The sequence below is a fragment of the Prionailurus bengalensis genome, chromosome X (assembly GCF_016509475.1).
Source record: "Prionailurus bengalensis isolate Pbe53 chromosome X, Fcat_Pben_1.1_paternal_pri, whole genome shotgun sequence".
Classification (NCBI taxonomy): domain Eukaryota; kingdom Metazoa; phylum Chordata; class Mammalia; order Carnivora; family Felidae; genus Prionailurus; species Prionailurus bengalensis.
Window position 1 is genome coordinate 16,447,107 of NC_057361.1, and position 16,629 is coordinate 16,463,735.

Here is a 16,629-nt window from a genome sequence, read left to right on the forward strand (position 1 = left end):
GGATACATCTTTCTACCAAAAGCCACAACCATTTACTCAATTGAATACTGATCGTTTTTATCCTAACATCACAGATAAACCTTAAACTAGGTCATAGGAATGCTGGTTTTGGAGTCAGACACCTAGATTCAAATTTCTGCTCTTACACTTAGTATGAAGCCTTGGACAAGTTATTTAAAATATGCTTTAGTTTCTTCATATGAAAAGTAGAGATTAAAAAGTCTCATCTTCAGGGGCGCCTGGGTGGCGCAGTCGGTTAAGTGTCCGACTTCAGCCAGGTCACGATCTCGCGGTCCGTGAGTTCGAGCCCTGTGTCAGGCTCTGGGCTGATGGCTCAGAGCCTGGAGCCTGCTTCCAATTCTGTGTCTCCCTCTCTCTCTGCCCCTCCCCCATTCATGCTCTGTCTCTCTCTGTCCCAAAAATAAATAAACGTTGAAAAAAAAAATTAAAAAAAAAAAAGTCTCATCTTCAGAGAGGTATTGTAAAGGCTAAGTGAGATAAAGGATATAAAATCCTAAGCACAGGGTCTGGAACTTAATAAACAATCAATGGTAGCTATTTTAATTATATCCAAAATTCAGTCACCCCCTTCACAGCCCACCAATTTGCTACTTCTCCTGTATTTGCTATCTTAGTGAACGGTACCATCACTCATCTAGTAGTGCAAACTAGGTTTTCTCATTAATTGTACACAGAGTTCTCTTTCTATAACACAGATCTGCTGAATGGATCCCCATTATTTGACTCTCAGAACCCTTGGTCTAACTGAGCTACAATTACACTTTCCATGGGAATATAATTTGAGAACCATCTGTTCCGTGTAATTTTCAGTGCATACAAAGCCAGAATCACAACTTATAACTTACTTTTTAAGGCAAACTGGTATAGTAGAAACAGCACTAAACTTGGAATGGTAGACCAGAGACAGAGCCCTAGGTCTGCCACTTACAAGTTTTATGACTTTTAGCAATTCAGACAGTCTCTAGCCTACTACCTTATCTGCTTAAAATGGGGATACGTGCCCTGTCTACCCAAAGGGTTAGTGTTAGACTCAAAACTGAGATAACTCAAAAGAAAGTACTTTATAAATCATAAAGAACTGTACCAATGTAAATTACTATTATTAAGGTGAGGTAGCTTCATTGAGGATAAAATAACACTTCCACAAAGTCCTTTTAATCTTTGAATCAAAAAAAGTTTAGGATTGGTAAGGGATCTTGAAAGTCTTCTGTTCCAAATAAACATCATATGCTTCAATTCTTTTTTTGCCATTCTCACCTAGATTTGAACACTATCAGAACAAGAATATACTACTCATGTGGCAGCCTACTAAACTATCTCAGAAAAAGTACTGGCTGCTAGATAAGATTCTTCATCATATAGTAATTTTCCTCAGCTACAAATTCCCTTTAATAGGATTACTAACATACGATGACTAACTTGCCTATAGTCTATCTGCAAAATCACAGGAAGTAAATCTACACCTATGACTGTAAATCATCCTGAGTCTGTTCTTCACTAGATAACTCAAGTTCTTTCAAACATTCCTTTTAGACAGATGAGACTAATTTTCTGAGCATGCACTCAATTCATCTTAAAGGGTGATATACAGAACCGCATTCAATTAACACTCCAACCTTGATACAACCAATGCAGAGTAAGGAACATTATCGCCTCCCCTGTCCTAGATAACAAACTTCTATTAATTCAGTTCACATATGCATTGTTTTTGAAATGTCTGAAACACATTGCTGAGTCATACTAAGTTTTCTGTCAATTAAATTCTTGTCTTCCTTCTACTGCAACTAAGTCCCATACTTGTTACGCTTAATCTCATGAAGAAAACCTCAAATTTTTGATTCATCTTTTTCTAGTTGTGATCTTCTATAGTATTACTACAGCCTCTACAGAATGACTTCTGAATCTGCTAATCAGCCTCTTCACTATTTTCATCTTCATGTAATCCATAAATTTTACAATGTATTTTCTTTTCTAAGCTCCTCATTCACCTAATTAACAGTAATATACTAACAAAGCAATCTGAAAAAAAAATTAAGTGAAACATGATCTAAACGCAGTTTATGCTCTACCTTTTGCAAAAATATCTACTTCCTTTGTGAGTTTAGCAAAGACTGAAAATTTTGAACAATTTAATTTTAAGGCAGGAAAATATAAAAGCCAATGTTGTCCTACATATTGGGGAAGCTTTACAAATATCTACTTTAAAAAGCACTTTTACTTCAACAAATCTTTTGTATCATTTCATCAAAATAAGGACTCAAATGTTATCTATTAGAAATGAGCATAATTACTCTTGCAGCTAAGAAGTTTCCTTTTTGAAAATGGCCTTTGGCTTCACTAAAGATTAGGCTACAATGGGCCATCAGTCTGACTTGATATTTCAACTTCTACAGTTTCAAAACACATGTGGTCGAACCTCGCTACCAGGTTTAAACCCCAGCTGTTACCTGATGTTGGGGAAGTTACTCAACATTCTGAGCTTCAGTGTCTTTATTTGTAAGATGCATATAATATCTATCTCAAAAAGATGTTGCACTTAAATGAATACATCAAAAGACAGTAGACGCTAGGTAAATGCTACTTCCTGTCCCTTCTCTTTTGCCTGAACTGTGTAATACATACACTTCTACAGTTAACTTCTAAAGATGTAGAGCAATGAGAAAGTACAGGAGAGTGTTGAGATACTTATTTTACCACCTAATATAGTCAATTTCCCACCAAGCAGGGTGAAAGAGATCATTCATACATGTGGTATATTTTTATACGATGTGGCCAAAGAATGAGTACAGACAAAAAGGATAGTTTAAAAGTGAGGCAAATGTATTTATCCTCTCTCATCCCACCATTATGCCATCCAGCCAAAAAACTACAGAGCTTGGCAGATTGTACATATGCAAATATTATGTGAAATACTGGAAAAGGTTAGGAAATGCTAATCATGCTTTACTCCGTTAGTCTGAAATGTGTAAAAGTCAAAAATTAGAATAACGTACAATATGGGTCTCATCAGAACAAATCAGACAAAGGAGACTGTTAGCTTGCATTTCAGCAGGAATTGTTTTCAAAATAACTTCTAAGGTTGTGATATAAAATGATCACTTAAGATCATCTTTCTGGTTTCAAGAGGATGAACAATTCAAATCAGTAACTCTGAACCAAGGTTTCAGGACTTCTAGGGTATTCCCAAGTACTTTAAGAAAAAATCTGAAATGTTAAAAAATATGAATATTTTACTAAATAAAAGTTTCATTTTAAGCAACTTTATTAAACAGATTGTTTTACTGTAATGGCATGTTACAACAATGCACATTTCTGGGTTGCTGTTTGATACCTTTGAAGAAAATATAAAATACGTTAAAAATGCTTTGAGCCCAGTAGGAGATCATCATGTATGAGTATACTAGAACTAAAAAAAAAAAAAAAAAGAAAAGAAAAGAAAAGAAAAGAAAAGAAAAGAAAAAAAAAGATACGTGATTGGTAAAATGCTACCTTGAGATTACTAGAAAGTATCTACTGACATCCTCCTATGTAAAAATGAAATATATATATGAACACTGGGAAAAAAGAATTCCTCACAGAGAATAAGAACCTGAAATAATAGGAAGGGGGGAGGAAAAGAAAGGCTCCAGAGCTCTACTGTGCTAATCTGGAGACCCAGGTTGTAGGAATAAAAAGGACAATATATAAATATTTTTTTACCACCCTCAAGTTCCCACAAGTATATTTGCCTTCCAAGCTCCCTGATATTAGCAGTGGTCTTCTTGCCCAAAGCATATGGAATAGAAGTTGCATGAAGGTGCTGAGGATGAGGCATAAGAAACCTCTCTTGAATTTCAGTTCAGATACCATCAAATTATTCAGAATCCAAAGAATCTTCTATGCAATCACATCGAAACAATAAGAAACAAGCATTTTATATTCTTAATAAGGAATGTATATAATCCTTACCAATATGACAGGATTAAGAATCAGCTCCTCATTTATCCTAAGGAAATATCAGAGATGTGCATAAAGACTTATGTACAGTGATATTCATCATACTCATTATACTGAAAAATAGAAAACAATCTAGATGACCAACAGGGGACTGGTTAAATAAATCATAACACATCTATTCATATGTAGGAATACTTTGCAATGCTTAAAATAAGGGCCTCAAAAAATTAATGATGCAAAAATATGCTTGTAATATATTAAATTAAAAAGGATACACAACTATATAGTATGACCCCAATTTTGCACCCCCCCCCCAAAATGTGTGCATGTAACTGGCAAAACATATATAAAATCTTAGCAGTAGTTACCTGGGTCCTAGGATTTTCTTCTTGTACTGTATTTTCAAAATTATATGCATTTATTATCTATTCTTTTTATAATGAGAAAAAAACAACCAATATATTAGAAAAATCCATTATTTCTAGTTAAGGTGCCCTTATGCTTGCTTTGCTATTCCTTGAGTAACTAAACACCTGCTATTACTCAGGACTGTTCTACTTTCTAGACTAGGGTAGAAATGACCTCTGGTTATATCTATGTTTTTAAGTTTTAGAGGACCCTTTCAGAAGCTTTTTTTTCTGTCTGGTCCTGTGGTTATGGCCTCAGAAAATAGATCAGTTTTAGGCCTGAACCCCATCTTATGTTTCTTAGAGTGTACCCCTAAGGGAAATTCTGCTTATGAAACAGGAGTATGTTGAAGTAAGAATTAAGAAATGAAAACACAGTAGCCAAAATTAAATCTGCATTGTGAACAGCAAATATCAGAATTGACACTGCAGAAAACAGAATCCATGCCACAGAGGACAAACTTGAATAAATGAAAAAAAATGAAAGAAAATATTAAAAAACTATGGAGGACAGACATAGAAATAATCTATGAATAACAGATGTTCCTAAAGAAAAAAAACAGCATTTTAATCAATCAAAAGTATAAGAAAACTTTCCAGTTCTGAAAAAAAATACCTGAGACTGGAGACTGAGAAGGTTCAACAGAGATCATCAACACCAAGACATGTCCTGGCAAATGTTTTTAAATTTCAAGGATAAAGATATAATCCTACAAGCATACAAGCAGAAAAAAACAGGTTATTTTCAAAGGAACTAAAATCAGACTGACCTCAGATTTTTCCTCTGCAACAATAAAATGCCAGAAGACAATGAAGTAATGACTTACAGAGAGCTGAAAGGGGAAAGTTATGAGCTAAGAATTGTATACCTTGTCCTAGTTTTTCATGTACAAAGGTCACAGGAAATTATTCTTAGATCTGCAAAGTCTTATAAAAGTTCACCATCCTGTTAGTACCTTTTTTCATAATTTGTTCAAAGGTATGTCCTAGACCATTGAAAGAGAATCAAAGTAAGAACTTAAGAATATTGAGGTCGGAAAGAACTGGTGAAGTATACTGACACCAACTTAATATTTACAAACAAATGAATAAAATAATTAACCCCACTAAAGGAGAAAGGGTCAGTAATGAAGAGTAAATAGCTGATATAAGTATATAAACAATATAAAACCTTAGAAAGCTAAAGGTAGGATTTGTATTCTCAGGCTAAATTAATGTGGACACAAAAGAGGTAGTGGAAGAATGGAGAAAAAGATTCTCAATTCTCTCTTTCCTAAAAGGATTATTTAAAAATCACTATTTTTAGTAATTACCTAATAAATATACATTTTTCAACGTTCTGAGAAACCATACGATAACCAAAAATTTTATTTATTTATTGCAGCCCAAATCACTAGAGAAGATAATAACTGACAAAGACTATAAAAAGTACTTTACGAAAGCATCCCATTCAACCCTAAGAACATGAGGTAGGTATAATTCAGTCCTATTTTACAGATGAGGAAACCAAGGCTCAGCAAAGTCAATTAGTGAACAGCAAGAGTAAGACTCAAACCCAGGTCTTTCCAGCTCTATAATTCTTTCTTCAATATTTCAGAACCTCCTCAAACAAAAACAATCTGCATGTCAAAAGAAAAAAAACAAACCACAAGAATAAAAAACTTACAACAGAAATTATTCCAAAAGTAATAATGTAAGAAATGTAAAGTTTAAAGTGTCTATTTAAAAGAAAAGTATCTTACTAGAATTTGATACTATTACAGAATTATTGGCATTTTTATGAGTTTTGATGGTATGGTGGTTAGTTATTTTAAAAGTCTATCTTTTAAGAAATACAAATGAAATATTTACATATAAATTTATGTATCTAGGATTCCCTTCAAAATAATCCACTGGAGGCAGGGAAAAGAAAAGAGAGTGTGTATGGGGGGTGAGGGGAGTATAGATGAAACATGAGTTGATAATCTTTGAGGGTGGCTTATGGGAATATGGTAGTTCATTATACTATTCTCTTGGGGTGCCTGGGTGGCTCAGTCAGTTAAGTGACTGACTCTTGATTTCAGCTCAGGTCATGATCTAATGGTTCATAGGACAGAGCCCTGCACTGGGTTCTATGCTGACAGTGTAGAGCCTGCTTGGGATTCTCTCTCTTTCCCTCTCTCTCAAAAATAAATAATTAAACCTTCAAATATATATATATTTTATTTCATTACTATATATATTACTATATATGCACAGTAATAAAATTACTACTGCCTTAAAATTTTTTTTACCCTTTATTTTTGAGAGACAGACACAGCACAAGTGGGAGGGGGCAGAGAAAGAGGAGGAAACACAGAATCTGAAGTAGGCCCCAGGGTTAGGGTTAGGGTTAGCTGTCAGCACAGAGTCTGATGTGGGTCTCCAACCCATGAACTACAAGATCATGACCTGAGCCAAAGTCGGATGCTTAACCAACTGAGCCAGCCAGGTGCCCCTATTTACTGCCTTTTTTAAAAAAAGTTTGTTTGTTTGTTTATTGAGAGAGAGAGAGAGAGAGAGACAGACAGACAGACAGACAGAGACAGGCAGAGAGCCAGGGAGGGGCAGAGAGAGGGAGAGAGAATCCCAGGCAGCCTCTGTGCTGTTAGTGTGGAGCCTGACATGGGGCTAGAACCCATGAACTATGAGATCATGACCTGACCTGAAATTAAGAGTTGGACGCCTATTGGACTGAACCCCCCAAGCCCCCCAAATACTTACTGCTTTAAAGAGAAATTCAAACAAAATAGGTAAAAATAGCACAACGGACAAATAAAAATAAAGTGTTTGTAATATTAAGGCCAAAAATAAAATGTAAGGCAAAAACCTTAATCCAATTAAAAAGGTCATCTGATTTGGACTAAAAATATAATTAGTGCTTAATACATATAGTGATAATAATTGCTATTGTTTACTGAGCAATTACCATACACCAGGCAAATGTTAAGTACCATAGATCACCTTTGATGCTTTTACCAACTCTGTGAGGCATTATCACTAATTTACAAATGAAGAAATTAATTCAAGATGAGTATGTCCATCTATTTAAGCACTATATCCTCAGGCCCTAGCAAAATGCCTGGCACACAGTAGGTGTTCAAAAAATACCTGTCACAATAAATAAAGAAGTCTAATATCTTGCCTAAGGTTAATAAGCAGGGCCTAAATTCAATCCCAAATCTGAATCTAAAACCCCTACTCTTAATCACATTTAAATCTTTTAATAATGATATTTCACAGAAGAGTAAAATTGTTTATTTTCCTTCTGCATAGGTTTCACTATTTTTTAGATCTTCTATAATTAGCATGTTATTTGTTCAAACAAGACATTAAAAATAATAAATGTAAAGTAGTATTCAACATTAAGTCACAGAATAACAACAAAACACAAAAGATGTTTTGGGGACTATAACATGAAATGAACACAAAATAGAAGGGGAAACTTTAGCACACTCGTATAAGCTAGCATAATGAACAATATAAGGACAAAGTATTTGAAGTAATTTACATTAGAATAGGTATTGAATTTTATAATGTAAAAAGAATGTTCTTTTCAAGTATCTATGAAAAACTATAAAGATTGTATCTAGATCATAAAGTAAATACAAAATGTTTCAAATCAGGAATTGTACAGATATTTTCTGATTATGATAAAGAACCTGAATAAAGAAGTAAAATAAAGCACTCATTCAGAAATTAACATTCTTACAAATAACTACTGGTTCAAGAAAATATTAATGGCAATCATCACTTACACAGTGGTTTTTTTGTTCGAAGTACAGTGTTAGCCATGTTACATACATTCTCTAATTTAATCCCAATTAACCATTAATAAACCATGAGGTATGTTATTATGTATAGCAGAGAAGAAAAACTTGAGTTACGAACTTGCTCAAGATCACAGAGCTATCAGGTTTGCAGATAACCAAACCCAAGTCTGAATTCAAAGCTCATCCTCCTACACAGAAATGCTATCATATTAGTCAGAATTCATGTACAGACATCTACCTATGCTCATTTCTCTCTATTTATAAAATAAAAATTTATACTAACAAGTAGAGAAAGCTTGAGTTCCTCCACAATTTACACATGTTCTGAAAGTGTCCATTTGTTAAATACACTATTCTAAGAAGGCAATGGTTCATTTTCTAACATATCGTTCAGACACAGTATTTCAAATTGCATAATCTCCTAAAAGCAATCCCTTTGAATATATTTACACTCTCAGTAGGGCATTTAAAGAAGGAAGAAACCATAAAATTAGATAAAGTAGGGAATCTATGGTAAACAGGATCTGCCACTAAACTAACTTCTAAAAAGCAATATGATTGTGGAAAAGTCATTATTTTCTGGTACTTATCTGCAATCCATGAGTTTGATGGAACCTTGGTCAGCATGGATTTGAAAGTCTGCCACAGGACTGTGGGCAAGCCCTTAAGCCTCTCTGAGTTGTGGTTTCTTCATCCATAAAATATGTGGATATCTAAGAGCTCTTCCAGCTTGAGAATGTTATAATCTTGTGACTTTAAGGATTAAAGTTATTTAAAATTTGTAGAGCTTTTACACCTGAGGAAATTAGATTCTGTATTTAAAGGTGTTTTTATGTTATTTTTTTTAGTTTTTTACATTTATTTATTTTTGACAGAGAGAGACAGAGTGTGAGCAGGGGAGGGGCAGAGAGAGAGGGAGACATAGACTCTGAAGCAGGCTCCAGGCTCTGAGCTGTCAGCACAGACCTTGACGCGGGGCTCAAACCCATGAACTGTGAGATCATGACCTGAGCCAAAGTCGGAGGCTTAACCGACTGAGCCACCCAGGCACCCCTATTTTTTTAAATTTTGTAAATGTTTATTCATTTTTTGAGAGAAAAAGAGCGTGACAGGGGGAGGGGCAAAAAGAGAAAGACACAGAATCTGAAGCAGGCTCCAGGCTCTAAGCTGTCAACACAGAGATGGACACGGGGCTTGAACCCACGAACTGTGAGATCATGACCTGAGCTGAAGTTGGACGCTTAACCGACTGAGCCACACAGGCACCCCTGTTTTGATGCTATTTCTAAGTCTAACTCCTTCTTTCTCTTCTGCATCAAAACTACAGTTTTATCTATATCCTTCAGTGGTGCCTTTGTTCCCAAGTGTAAACAAGGAGAATATGAAAGAACAATCATTTAAATGTTGTCATCTGAAAGAGAAATACTAAGAAAATAAAACACTGTTTTTCTGTGCAAAATAAGGAACCTAAACCAATTTTATGATTTCCAGAATCCAATTTTACTATTCTTTTTATTCTTTCTTTCTTTTTTTTTAAGATTTTATGTTTATTTTGAAGTAATCTCTACACCCAATATGGGGCTGGAACTTACAACCCGGAGATCAAGAGTTGCATGCTCCACTGACAGCCAGCAGGGTGCCCCCCAATTTTACTATTCTTATTTCATTTGTGTTGAAAACTAATTGTCAACTTGTTGTTTAAGGTCCTCTAAATTCCCAAACTTATTCCTGCTTTCCTAATACGTTCAAGTCCCACCTCTTAGTACTCTAATGGAGTTGGTAGTATTTTCCAAATCTGTCTGATGACCAGAATCACCTAAGACTCCTGGTAAGGATATACTACCTGGCCTTATCCCAAGCTGAGTCAGAAGTTCCAGAAGCCCCATGGCCTCATGGTATTTCATTTTTTAAACAGGTACTTTAGGTGACTCCTGTGATTAGACAAGTCTGGGAAATCACAGGGTAGAGAAAAGGTCACGGGCTTTGGAGTCTGACATATTAAGCTTCAAAACCTGACTTTGCCCTTTACTGTAGGTGTGACTTTGGGCAAGTTACCTAACATGAGCCTCAGTTTTCTAATCCGTAAGATCTGTATACTGGTTATGCTGCAGGTTTTGGTAAAGTTCAGGGTCTAGGGGGTTCAGTGTTAGCTTCTCTTTCCTCCTGCTCATCTTGCCAGAGAAAATGACAAGTACAAATATTTGAGGGGATTCTGATGAGTCTCATATCCTAATGCATCCACTTCCATGTAGAGGACTAAAAATCTGAGTACTAGATAACTCTTTAGTGCATTACTTGGGTTGGCTAATTTAAGAGTCTCAGGAACAAGTCTAATGATTTCATCTGGTTTCCAGAGGCTTAATGAAGCCCTCCTATCTAAAACAGATACAGTGTGATGATGGGCTTCAAAGCCCAAACTTCTGGGGGGCACCTGGGTGGCTTGGTCGGTTAAGTGTCTGACTTCGGCCCGGGTCATGATCTCACGGTCCGTGAGTTCGAGCCCCGCGTCGGGCTCTGTGCTGACAGCTCAGAGCCTGGAGCCTGTTTCGGATTCTGTGTCTCCCTCTTTCTCTGCCCCTCCCCTGTTCATGCTCTGTCTCTCTCTGTCTCAAAAATAAATAAACGTTAAAAAAAATTTTTTTAAAAAAAAGCCCAAACTTCTGTTATGTGACTGTGGCAAAAGGACCTGAACCTGTTTCCTCTGTCTCCACATTGGTAAAACAAGTGATGCTTAAATGTTTGCTGAAGTGAACCCAACATACGTTACTGATAATATAATGGTTAAAAATCACTTAAAATAAAGATATACAGTCTTACAAACATCCTTATGAACAAAAAGAAGGCAGCAATAATAGCTTGCAAGTAAGTAAAACAAGACAGAATGGGATTTGCTCAAATACACCATAAATTAGAGCTTAACATTCAAGCAAAATTCCTATTTGTGTAGTAGAAGTTGGATCTTAACACAAAGTGTTTTAGACAAGTTGGGAGTTGAATTTACTTGGGGAAAAAACAATCCAAACTACTCACTCATTAAAAAAAATATGGGTATACATATTTAAAAATTACCACAGGTATAAACACAACCTGGCAGGAAGGCTTATTTCTGAAAAAATAATGAAAGATATAGTTTCCACTTATAACTCCATGACTAATTCTAGCTGCATATTTAAACATAAACACTATTAATAACAGCATTTTACTAAAAATTGTTACTATTAATTGCTCAGATAAGCTATAAAGTAACTAAACGCGTAAGAAATTTTTTAAAAACTAAAAATCTGGGTTCATTCAAGACAGAATAAAAAGTTACCCTCGATTCTTAAAAAATAAACAATAAGAAAAAACAAACCTTAAATCCTACTGAAAATAATTTAAAGAACCACGGCTTTCCTATCAATTTATTCAAATTATTCTTTAATGCAACTAATTTTTTCATTTAGTTCCTGCCCTTTGATTATTATGTTAATTTTCAAACATTTAATCTTTTTTACTATTTTGGATGACTTTTTTTCCATTACCATTTCTAACTAGGAAAGCCACTTATTGATTTCTTAATATATTTTGTATAATACCACCTTATTAGACCCTCACTGGTTTTAAAGAACTTTTTTAGTGATTTCCTTAGATTATCCAAGTAGATGATTATATCAACTATGAATAGTAATCCTTTATTAATTCTTTTTAATACTCTGATTTTCTGGTCTAATTGCATTAGTAAACTCTCCCAGAATGTTAAATAGAGGTGAAAACAGCAGGCATAATCTTAATGAGATTGCCTTAAAATATGTCCCCATCAAGCATGATGCTGGCTATTGGTCTGAGACTGTTTTTTTTTTTTTTTTTTTTTAACGTTTATTTACTTTTGAGACAGAGAGAGACAGAGCATGAACGGGGGAGGGTCAGAGAGAGGGAGACACAGAATCCGAAACAGGCTCCAGGCTCTGAGCTGTCAGCACAGAGCCGGACAAGGGGCTCGAACCCACGGACCGCGAGATCATGACCTGAGCGGAAGTCGGCTGCTTAACCGACTGAGCCACCCAGGGGCCCGTGAGACTCTTTTTTAATAACATTAAGGAAACACCCTTTTGTTCCTATTTTACTAAATTTTTAATTGAGAATAGACATCGAATTTTATCTAGTGCTGACTTTTTTTAACTTTTAAATTAGAAATGATTATAGATTCACAGGAAGTTGGATAAATAAGAGAGGTCCCATATACCTTTAACCCAGGGGTTACATCTTACATTAACTTCCTGTCAAAACCAGGAAATGTATACTGTACAAAGCCCAGACCTTATTTAGATTTCACTGGTTTTACAGGTTGTGTGTGCATGTGTTCTACAGTTTGTCACACTATAGGTTTCTGTATCTACCACCACTATAAACATACTGACAGTTCATCACCACCAGGATCTTGTGTGCTGCTCCTTTATAACCCACCTCCCTCCTGCCCTCTTTTTAACCCTGGCAACTACTAATGTAGTCTCCATGTCTACAATTTTGGCATTTCAAGAATGTTATATAAATGGAATTATGCAGTATGTAACTTTATTCATGAAGTATGAATTCCCTTGAGATCCATCCAAACTGCTGCATGTATCAATAATCTATTCCTTTCAGTTGCTGAGTAGCATTCCACAGCGTGGATGTACCACAGCTTGTTTAACCATTCACCTACTGAATGACATTTGGTTTCAATTTTTTGATATTACAAATAAGACGCTATGAAAATTTGTGTACAGACTTCTGTTTGGACATATATTTTCACTTCTCTGGGATAGATGCCCAGGACTTTCACTGCTGGGTTACAGAGTAAGTTTATGTTTAGTTTTTGAACAGCCAAACTATTTTCCAGAAAGGCTGTATCCTTTTACATTCCCACTAGCAATGCATGAGGGATCCAGTCTGTCCACATCTTCACCAACATTTGGTATTGTCACTATTTTTTAATTTGGCTTTTCTAATAGGTGTGTAGTGATTATCTCATGATTTCAATTTTAATTTCCCTGATAGCTAACCATACTGACATCTTTTCATATGCTTATTTGCTATCCATATATCCTCTTTGGAGAAATATCTGTTCATTTCTTTGGTCAGAATTCTAAATGGATTGGTTGGCTTAAGTTAGTTAAGTTTTGAGAGTTCTTTATATATTCCAGATACAAGCCCTGTCTCAGATACAAGTTTGCAAATATTTTCACCCAATCTATGCCTTGTCTTTTTATCCCCTTAACAGGGTCTTTTTCATAGAGCAAATTTTTGAATTTTTTGATAAAGTCTACTTTTTTTTTCTCTTATGGATTGTGTTTTTGGTGTCTGGTCTAAAAACTCTTGGTTTAGCCCAAAGTCCTGAAGATTTTCTTCTAGGTTTCAATTCTAAAAGTTTTATATTTTACATTTAAATCCATGATACATTTTTTTTTCTGTTTGAGTTGATTTGTGTGTCTGTGTGTGTGTCTTTTTAGCAGAAAGTTTATTTTCTATTTTTTATTTTAAGTGCTGTATAGTTACCAGTGTTACATTAGTTTCAGGTGTACAACATAGAGACTCAACAATTCTTTTTTTTTTTTTTAAATTTGTGTCTTTAACATTTATTTATTTTTGGGACAGAGAGAGACAGAGCATGATCGGGGGAGGGGCAGAGAGAGAGGGAGACACAGAATCGGAAACAGGCTCCAGGCTCTGAGCCATCAGCCCAGAGCCTGACGCGGGGCTCGAACTCACGGGCCGCGAGATCGTGACCTGGCTGAAGTCGGACGCTTAACCGACTGCGCCACCCAGGCGCCCCGAGACTCAACAATTCTATACATTATTCAGTGCTCATCAAGATAAGTATACTCTTAATTTCACCATGATATATTTTGAATTAGTTTTCATATGAGTTTATTGTTTTACCCATGGATCTGTAATTGCTCCACATACCACTGTTGAAAAGGCCTATCCTTTTTCCAGTAAATTACTTTTGCATTGATAAAAATCAACTGGCTGTACTTGTATGCATCTATTTCTGGGTTCTATATTATATTCCATTCATCTATGTGTTTATCCTTTCACCAGTACCATAGAATTTTGATTGCTAAAGCTATATGGTAAGTCTTAAAATTGGGTGGAGTGGATCCTCCCACTTTATTTTTATCTTGTAGTAGATATTTTAGTTCCTTTACCTTTCCATATAACTTTTAAAATAAGCTTGTGTTAAACCTATACAAGAATTTGGGGAGAACTGATATCCTTAGTATGCTGAGTCTTCCAACCTATGAACACAGCATGCCTTTCTCTATATTTAGATCTTTGAATTTTTTTTATTGGCACTTTTAGTTTTCAGTATTTAAGTCCCATAAAGTCCTATACATGTTTTGTTAGATTTATACTTATTTTTTTGAGCAATTACAAATGGTACTGCTTTTCATTTTTGTTTCCACACATTGTCAGTATGCAGAAATATAATTTATTCTTGGATTCTCATCTTGTATCTTACAAATTTGCTGAACTTATTATTTTTAGTTTTATGTAGATTCCTTCGGATTTGCACTGGAGATAATCATTTCACTTGTAAATAGGGACAGTTTTATTTCTTCCTTTCCAATCTGTATGTATTTTATTATTTCCTTTTCTTGCCTATTACACTGTTAAGAACTTCCAGAACTATGTTGAATAGCAGTGGTGAGAAAGGAGATCCTTGTGGCGCCTGGGTGGCTCAATTGGTAAAGTGTCCAACTTCAGCTCAGGTCATGATCTCATGGCTCATGGGTTCAATCCCCACGTCAGGCTTTTTGCTGACAGCTCAGAGCCTAGAGCCTGGAGCCTGATTTGGATTGTGTCTCCGTCTCTCTCTCTCTCTCTCTCTGCCATTCCCCTGCTTGTGCTCCATCTCTCTCTCAAAAATGAACAAACATTTAAAAAAGGACATCCTTTTCTTGTTCCTTCCTGATATTAAGAGGAAAGCATTCTGTCTTTCACCATTGAGTATGATGTTATCTGTGGGTTTTTTTGTTTTTGGTATATGTTCTTTATGAAACTGAGAAAGTTTCCTTTTATTCTTAGTTTGATCAGTTTTTGTTAGGAATGTTTAATCCAGTTTAATGCATTTCTGCACAATTAACAATGTGATTTTTCTTCCTATTTAATATGGTGGACTATACCAAATGATTTTTGAATACTGAGCTAGTTTTACATCCTTGGAATAAAATCCATTTGATCACAGTGTACGTTTCTTTTCATATGTTACTTGATTTCTTTTGCTAATAGTTGTTGAGGATGCTGTGTCTATGTACTTGAGGGATACTGGTCTATACTGCTTTCTCTTCCGTACTGTCTTTAGGTCTTGGTTTCAGGCAATAATGTCCTCATAACATGAGTTGTGAAGTGTTTTCTCTTCTTTTTTTCTGGAAAAGACTGTATAATTCATGTTATTCTTTTATTCTTGATATTCCAGATCCTTCTTTTAAAATTTCTTTTCTGCTTGAAGAACTACCTGTAGTCATTCTTCCAGGGTCTGCTATAGACAAATTCTCTTAGCTTTCCTTTATCTGAGACTGTTTTGAACATACCTTCATTCCTGAAGGATATTTTCACTGGGCATAGAATTCTGGGTTGGCAATTCGTTTCTTTCAGCACTTTAAAAATGGTGCCATTTCCTTCTGGCTTCCATGGTTTCTAATGTGGGATCTGTCATCATTTGAATCATTGTTCCCTTATATGTAATAGTTCATTATCTTTAGCTGCTTTCAAGATTGCCTTTTAGTTTAAATTTTTAAAAATTGTGGTAAAATACAACATAAAATGTGCCATCTTAAACACTTTTTAGTGTACAGTTCACTGGTGTGTTAAATACATTTACAGTGGCACCTGGGTGGCTCAGTCTGTTAAGTGTCCTACTCTTGGTTTCGGTTCAATCATGATCTCACGATCTATGAGGTCCAGCCCCACAGTGGGCTCTGGGCTAACAGCATGGAGCCTGCTTGAGATTCTCTCTGTCTCTGCCCCTCCCCTGCCCATGTTCTTGTTCCCTCTAAGTAAATAAACATATTCACATTGTTGTATGACCGATCTCCAAACATTTTCATCTTGTAAAATTGAAACTCTATACCAATTAAACAAGTTCTCATTTCCAAAGGTTTGATTTTGATGTGTCTGGGCATAGATTATTTTGGGTTTATCTTGTTTGGGTTTCAGTTTCTTGAATCTGTAAGATTTTGTCTTTTGCCAAATTGGGCAAGTTTTAGCCATTATTTCCTCAGGTCCACCATAAATCTTTTGTTAATGTTCCCCAGAATCCTAATGCTCTCTTATTTTTTGTCAGTTCATTTTTTCCTCTGTTGTTCAAATCAGGCAATTTCTGTTGTTCTATCTTCAAATTTATTCTTTCCTGTTATCTCCATTTTTCTATTAAGCCCACGTAGCAAATTTCAGTTACTCTATGTTTCAGTTCTAAAGTTTCCATATTCTGCTTTGCATCTTTTCTGAGACTA

General features: G+C 35.3%; 1 protein-coding gene across 3 annotated transcripts in view; it reads right to left on the reverse strand.

The window, feature by feature from the left end:
• Positions 1-16,629, reverse strand: part of RPS6KA3 (ribosomal protein S6 kinase A3) — a 121,048-nt gene that overhangs the window by 90,950 nt on the left and 13,469 nt on the right. The window contains exons 2-3 of one of the 3 annotated variants that reach the window (XM_043570658.1): positions 4,981-5,074; positions 3,970-4,006 (exon numbers count right to left, since the gene is read on the reverse strand). The exons of 1 other annotated variant lie outside the window; for it this stretch is intronic. The gene's annotated coding sequence lies outside the window, so the exon portion shown is untranslated. Of the gene's footprint in view, positions 1-3,969; positions 4,071-4,980; positions 5,075-16,629 lie in introns of all 3 variants that reach the window. One more of the 3 variants, XM_043570657.1, reaches the window with a different exon arrangement.